This window comes from Macrobrachium nipponense, chromosome 44, assembly GCF_015104395.2.
Source record: "Macrobrachium nipponense isolate FS-2020 chromosome 44, ASM1510439v2, whole genome shotgun sequence".
Classification (NCBI taxonomy): domain Eukaryota; kingdom Metazoa; phylum Arthropoda; class Malacostraca; order Decapoda; family Palaemonidae; genus Macrobrachium; species Macrobrachium nipponense.
Genome location: NC_087221.1, coordinates 33,679,238 through 33,687,385, shown reverse-complemented (window position 1 = coordinate 33,687,385; position 8,148 = coordinate 33,679,238).

Sequence of the window (8,148 nt, the reverse complement as noted above, 5' to 3'; positions counted from 1 at the left end):
AGATAACTACTTAGTGGAGGCAGGCATTGAAGTTTCCAGGGATGTAGATAACTTACTGTGGAGGCAGCATTGGAATCTTCCAGGTCACAAGATAACTACTTAGTGGAGCCAGGGCATTGAAGTCTCCAGGGATTGTAGGAAAATAAACTACTCTTGGTGGAGGCAGCCCATTGGAATCTTCCAGGTCACAGATAAACTACTTTAGTGGAAGGCAGCATTGAAGTTCTCCAGGGATGCCTAGATAACTACTTGGTGGGAGGCAGCATTGGAATCTGCCACGGTCCCACAGAAAGATAAACTACTTAGTGGAGGCAGCATTGAAGTCTCCAGGGAGATAGATAAACCTACTTTACTAGAGGTCAGGCCATTGGAATCTCCAGGTCACCAGAATAACTACTTAGTGGAGGCAGCATTGAAGTCTTCCAGGGATGCCTAGATTAACTACTTTGGTTGGGGAGGCAGCATTGGAATCCTCCAGGTCACAGATAACTACTTAGTGGAGGCCAGCCATTGAAGTTTGCCAGGTCACAGATAACTACCTTAGTTGGAGGTCAGCATTGGAATCTTTCCAGGTCACAGATAACGAACTTAGTGGAGGCAGCATTGATAAGTCACCAGGGATGTTAGATAAACTACTTACCTAGAGGCAGCCATTGAGGTCTCCAGGTCACAGAATTAACTTACTTAACTGGACGGCAGCCATTGAAGTCTCCAGGGATGTAGATAACTAACTAGTTGGAGGCCAGCATTGAAAGTCTCCGCCGGGGTCACAGATAACTACTTAGTGGAGGCAGCATTAAAGTCTCCAGGGATATAGATAACTACTTAGTGGAGGCAGCATTGAAGTCTCCAGGGATGTAGATAACTACTAGTGGATGGCAGCATTGAATCTCCAGGTCACAGTCACAGTAACTACTTAGTGGAGGCAGCATGAATCTCCAGGTCACAGATAACTACTTAGTGGAGGCAGCATTGAAGTCTCCAGGGATGTAGATAACTACTTACTGGAGGCAGCATTGGAATCTCCAGGTCACAGATAACTACTTACTAGAGGCAGCATTGGAGTCTCCAGGTCACAGATAACTACTTAGTGGAGGCAGCATTGGAGTCTCCTGTTGGAGACTCCAATGCTGCCTGCAGTAAGTAGTTATCTACGTTTGTGTAGACACTAATTTTTCTCTCTAGTAAGGTGTTATCCACATTCCTTAAGTGTGGGCCACAATTAAGGCCTGAAAGTTCTTAAGTTTGAGTAAAATACTATATTAATACTCACAAGTAAACAATTTATACTCAGTAATATTGTGGGTTTCTTTTTTTCAATGTAAGGAATTTTACGAGAATGGAAATTTGACCAAAAAAAAGGACATATAGCTTCAATTAATCTGTATTTCTTGAGTCCGATAACAAAGGCTAATACGAAATTATGGTTGTGAAAAACACTGAAACTGACAATTGTGTATTACTACTTAGTTTTTAGATAGGTGCTATAAGTTCATTTATGAAACCACCTGGTTTTAATAAAGAAAGCTCATAATTATATAATTACAAAAAGCCTGGGTGTTTTACTTTTTAGCAATGATTATGACCAAGGACCAGCTCAAGTGAGGGGAGAAATTGAGTCATTTAAGTTAAATGTAAAGAAATGAAATAAAAACCTGACGAATACTGAAAGCAAAAGCAATTCAATCCAGCTCTTATTTCTATGTATCTACCCATTTAAGGTGCATCTGGTTGCAAGGTCAAATTGCTAATTGTATACATATAAATATTCAGTATTAAAAGTGAAATGCCTTACAAAGCACTTAATTACATTACACGGTAATTCCATTGTCAAGTGGGTCTTTAACAACCGATGAATTCTCGAACTACCACCATAGTTGTCATGAACTCGTATGAACCTCACTCTTCTGCGAATGATCATCGTGGAGTTTACTTTCATAAAAATGAAAATGCAATTGATGATTTCTTCTTGATGCTTTGTTAGGTCACATGTGGAGGGAAATTTTAAATATTGAACGAGATATTTGAAACAATTAGTTTGACTTCAATAACTTTTTTTCACACCCTCACTAATATCGCTGTGTCGCCGTCCATGAAGACAGCAATATTGGTGAGGGTGTGAAATTAGCACTAAATAATGATCTACCATGAACAAAAGTAGGATCCCAGCAAATGCCTGCAGCAGCCACACCTGAATGGAACAAAGGTTGACGATTATGGTTAGTAAGCACTGAATATGATTTTCACCATTGCTATTTTTATTATTCTGTTATTATACGATTTTTCTATATATTTTAACAACTTAATTCACTGGTAATGTAAACTATTATTCTTATATCATTAATATCATTAACACATTGTCTACAGTAGTGATTAGAAAATATGAGCATTGGCATCCAATATCTCGACCATTCACATCCATCGTTACAAGACAAACAGGTTTCATTGCTGTGTTACCAGACCCTTTTCATGAAACATAAGGGGATGGGGTAAAGGAACACTTTAAGGCAACTGTATGTAGTACATACGCTCACAATGGTCCAGTTAGAGAGTTAATAAAGAGGAATGGAGTGATCTTCGGACAGCTTATAAACTTTCTGAAAAACATATCAATGTTATTATAGGTATGCAACGAATGAAAGTTAAACTTGCCGTGCAACTGCTGTCCAAAAGTACTTATAAATCTTTTGATCACTTCGACAACCAAGGATACTTGAAGAGAAGGGCTGGAAAATTACAAGCCATTTCATTTGGCTTGTTGATAGATAGTTTGATCCGTTTTATTCTCGACTGCCAACGGGTAGAAAATCATCAAGAAATGCTTACGTGACTAAACCTGTAAATGCAAGACAAAATCTTTCAAGACATGAATAGAACCGCTAGAGAACTGAAAGTAAAGAAAAGTACAATGCTCTATTCTTTGTCTAACTTGCTGAAAATGGCAAAATAAAAACTTGGCATGTCGGATACTCTAAATTACAGACTAAATCAGGCTGAGTTGGGGCACTTTTTTGGTTACAAAAGTCAAATGGGAGCGTACGGTCAGTACCCATCACCAGTTGCATTTAAACATCGTCTCAGAGCCCACTTTTTAGGAAAAGACAGCACACACTCAAAGAACAACGTTTAAAACTGCAACAGTGAAAATGTAACATCCGTCTCAGTTTCCCACGTCCCTGACAAGCAAGACGCATCATTCGAAGACGAAGGAAATTCCCTTCAGAAAGAACCCAGTATATCAGCAATTTTATTTTGCGTACCAGTATTTAATAAGGATGATCAAAGTGATGACTTCAAAGACCAGGAATCTGAAGAACAAACATGGGAAGATCCCATATGTTGGCGGGTTCATTGCTCGCAAGTTTCCACAACGGAACATTTAGGAGCAAAAGTAACAAAGGAAGATGACAAAGATTGGTGCCATAAACTTTAGTGAAGGGAAACTAATGAAACCTAGTGTTTCTTGGTCATTTGAAATGTATGGATAGAATGTTTGATTCTCACCAGGGGTAGAAAATGTTTTAACAGCCTTAAAAGAAAGCGATAATTGAATTAGCGGATATATTTAGCAGTCACATCCAAATAACTTCAGAAGTCGAAATATTTTGTCCCATGCCATACAGTTATTAGAATTCGAAATTTGAACAGACACATTAGTAGTTCCAGAAAAGCGGTGCATAGATTGAAAAAGTGCTAAATGTGATTTTATGGAGATCTGTTAAATGTGTAATTTAGGCATATTTATATTATTGTTTAGAATGTTCTTTAGAACTCGCTGATGATTATTTAATATATTAAAATATAGTTTTCATTCTGACTATTATTTTCCTTCAGAAACATAATAGTATTTAATAACGGATAAAAAGAAGAAAGCAAAGGTAGGTTTTCTATAATTTCAATGTTATTTGGCGAAAATGTTCCAATGATCTCTCATGATTATTCTTCTTAACATAGTAGAATGAAGAACCTACATCTGACTATTAAATTAATTATCGAATAGCTTAAGAGTATTTAGAAAAATAAAAAAAGAGAAAGTGAAGGCAGGATTGCTATAGGTTAAGGGGCCTGACTGCGGTTATTGTGACGTCACGTACCTAGTCGTTTAATCCTGTACCCCAGTTTAAGCTGCACATGACAAGACCTCATATTCTCTAGACCTTGGTTCAACTAGACCGTCTCACTCGGCACGCCGAGCACTGGCTCAATTAAGACTTTTTTTTTCCCTTTTTCTGTATTGCATTTGTTTTCATATTTTATCATTACCTTCAATTTATTGTGAAAAACATTTTATTTTTATGTGAATTGGTACTGCTTTTACGTCCTATCACGCACAATAGTTCGTTCCCTCCGTTGATCCAGAGTGAACACCAATCCGCGACTCTGAAACCCCGAAGCATTTGAACAAGTAACCAATTAAGCACCCAACAGATGTCGCACCGTCAGGCCAAGGAAGGAAGAGTGGGAAGCAGGTATTTTTCTTAAACAAAGAGTAAAGTCTCCATAATCTAATATCGTTAATTAAGGTGGTGAGCGTAAAGTTTTTGTTGTTGACGATACTGGGTATGCGTGCAAAATATGCAATTAAGGAAATATGCGAAATGAATATGATAAAAATGCCTAGGAAGCGAGTATTCATGATTTTTGAAAATATCTCCTATTGATCAGGGGTTCCCAAACTATGGGTCGCGAAAATTCTTTTGGGTCGCAAGAAGACAAGGTGATTGTAAGGTATATTATCTTTATGAATTCCACTCATATATATATATATATATATATATATATATATATATATATATATATATATTTACAGGTCATTTGAGTAAGCATAAAATAAATACATATACACACACAAACACAAATATATATATATATATATATCACCTATGTATAATGATGATGATAAAAAAAAAACTTATGAACTGTTGCCTCTCATTCATATTTCATAAATCTACCAAGCTATAAACTCAACCTGAACTTATTCAAAAATAAATATAATTACTATTAACTAAAGTGCGGTTTGTATTGGATTTTGCCAAAGTCTACGTCGACCTGGGAAAAAGGAAATATTAATCCTTCCTTGTATAGGTTCTTGAAACATTATATATACATACTGAACACTGAAGTACCTGATACAATGTCATTATTCCTTATGACAACAGTAGGCTTGAGCGATAGATTTCACGAGCTGAAGAGGGTAACATTGAAATGTTTCCTGAACTTGAAGAGTTTGGAGAGGAAAATGAATTATGTCTGGATAATTTGAAAGCAATAATAGTTAATCATCTTCGAAATCTTCTTAATCACTTCAAGAAATACTTTATAGAAGAGTCAGATCTAGTATGATTGGATGCGAATGCCATTCACTGCTCCTGGAAATCATTTATCATCTGACCTCGAGGAAGCTTGAATTATCTTCTGATAGAACCTTACGACTCAAGTTTGGGACAACAACATTGAATGAGGTTTGGATATCAATATCGGAGTAATATCCTGGTTTATCAAAGGCAGCACTGAATATCTTAACACCATTTGGATCGACTTATCTCTGTGAAACTACCTTCTCTGCATTAACGTACATCAAGAATAAATACCGATCTCGATTGAATGTAGAAGATGATCTGCGAGTTGCAGTCTCCGATATCACCCCGAGATTCGAGATGTTATGTTCAAAGAAACAAGCCCATTCATCCCATTAAATTAAACAAGGGTAGATTGTATTGTACTTTAAAACTGTTTTAAAACAAAGCAAACAAACAATATCTCTCTCTCTCTCTCTCTCTCTCACACACACACACACACACACACACACACACACACACATATATATATATATATATATATATAATATATATATATATATATATAGATATATATATATATATATATATATATGTATGTATATATGGATGGTATTTATATAGTTTGTATGTGTTCAGGTTATATAGGTACTTATTTTGTTTTATACGCAGTTATAAAAGCAAGATGTATATATAAGTAAAATCTATATCCCACCAAGGAAAATATTTTTTGCCTGGAGGGGTCGCAAAATGTTTGAAGTAAGTTTTATGGGTCGCCAAGTAAAAAAGTTTGGGAACTCCTGCTATAGATCATCGTATCTTATCAACAGACACGACATATGAGGTGGGTTGCAGATTACAGAACACCACCGCACTGTTAACACTGTTGGTGAAAGCTTTGTATCGATCTTGTGGACAGTCGCGTCTGTTGATAGGATACGATAATCTATAGGAAATGCTAATTCTGAATACTGACTTCCTAAGCACTTTTATTCTCATATTCTTTTCTTATATTTCCTTAGCTGCACATTTGACACTCAAACCCAGTATCTATGGCAGCAAATTACCAAAATTTGCGTTTCACTTGCAAATTACTGTTATATGGGATTTTCTTGAAATACCAACACAATATGAAATTCTAAGATATTTTCACCAATGTAACAAGTTCGTATTTAGTAGAAATATAGGAAGACAGAAGCAGAGAAAAAATATTAATAATAGGACGGAGATAAAGACATATCAACGCTCCCTCGTTCAGTCTCAAGTAAGCTGGGCGTGACGTCACCGCGGTTACGTACGATTTTATACATCTTTGATGCTAAATGTTATATTGAAAGCTAAATTTTATATTAAATGCTTTATACTTTAATGTATTTTGTCGAATAATGTTATCATTAAACTATATATTGTAAATGAAAAAATAAATTAATACAGTTTAACTTGTAAGATGCAGTAGGCCGTTGAATACAAGTAGAAACTACATAGATAATCAGTCAGTTCGAAGTACGAGCATTTGTTCGACAAACGATACAAAATTTTCTTGAAAATTTTGTTCGAAAAATGGAAAGTTTGACATATGAAACGTTCGACAAACGAGGCACCACTGTATATATATATAATATATATATATATATATATAATATATATATATATATATATATCTATATATATATATATATATATATACACACAGCAGAATCATAGATGGCTAACCTACACAGAATAATTCCATAATTACCCAATGCATTCATTGACACACTCATTGGCTATACACCTTGCCACCTTCAGCGTTAAAGCCTATCTTTTCCAATATTTCTTGCTCTACATCGATCCAGCTCCCTTTATAGTACCTTCCTCTCTCCTCTCTCTGCCAGTCATAGGGTGTTAGAGCATCCAAGCCTAATAGGTAGAAGATGAATACTATACTCGGTTTTTCTCCATCTGTCCACCCGCCTGTGGTTTTTGCGTATAGTAACACTGTGTCCCGGGCTTTAGATAGTTACATTCAGCTAACATTCAACAATAATAACAATATCCTATTTCGAATATTAACGGTGTAATTCGCATACAGTTCATTATTAAAACACTTTTCAGTTGCAAATGTACACCCAGATATCCTTTTATTTACCTAAAACTTATCGAACCTATCTAAAGCAGTGTTACCATATGCAAACACCACAGGCGGGTGGACAGATGGAAAAAAACAGAGTATAGTTACCTGGTTTAGGCACTTGGAAGCAGACACTTTTGCTAGCAAATATGGCCAAACGAATATTTTTTACATTTTTAGTTTTCTGAAAAGAAAACTATTGTGCCGGCTTTGTCTGTCCATCCGCACTTTTTTTCTCTCCAAACTTTTTCTACTCCATCCTGAGTAGTTTTTGTTTTATTTAAGGTTGAAATAGCAGTAATCGTGCGTCCGACAGCAATATAGGCTAGGCACCCACTGGGCCTTCGTATGTTTCATGGGCCACGGCTCATTATAGCGAGGTCACCAAAAGATAGCTCTATTTTCGGTGACCTTGATTATACTTATATTTTTTTCAGCAATTGTATGTAAGTGAACAATTGAACTTCTCTGCTGCAGCTTTAATATTGCCATATAAAGTTTTGTTATTATGACATAAATTGTTTGTTCATTGCTGAAAAAAAAGTTGTCATTATTAATGAGGGAACTTGCGATGACAAGAACGGAGTAATTATGAAATAAAAGAGAGGACGACGGCGGAGAAGAATTTAGATTCCACATTATTATTATTATCATTATTATCATTTTTATTATTATTATTGAGCATAACCATATTGAATGAAATAAGATACATTCACTTGCCAAGCAACTTTTCTCAAAGCA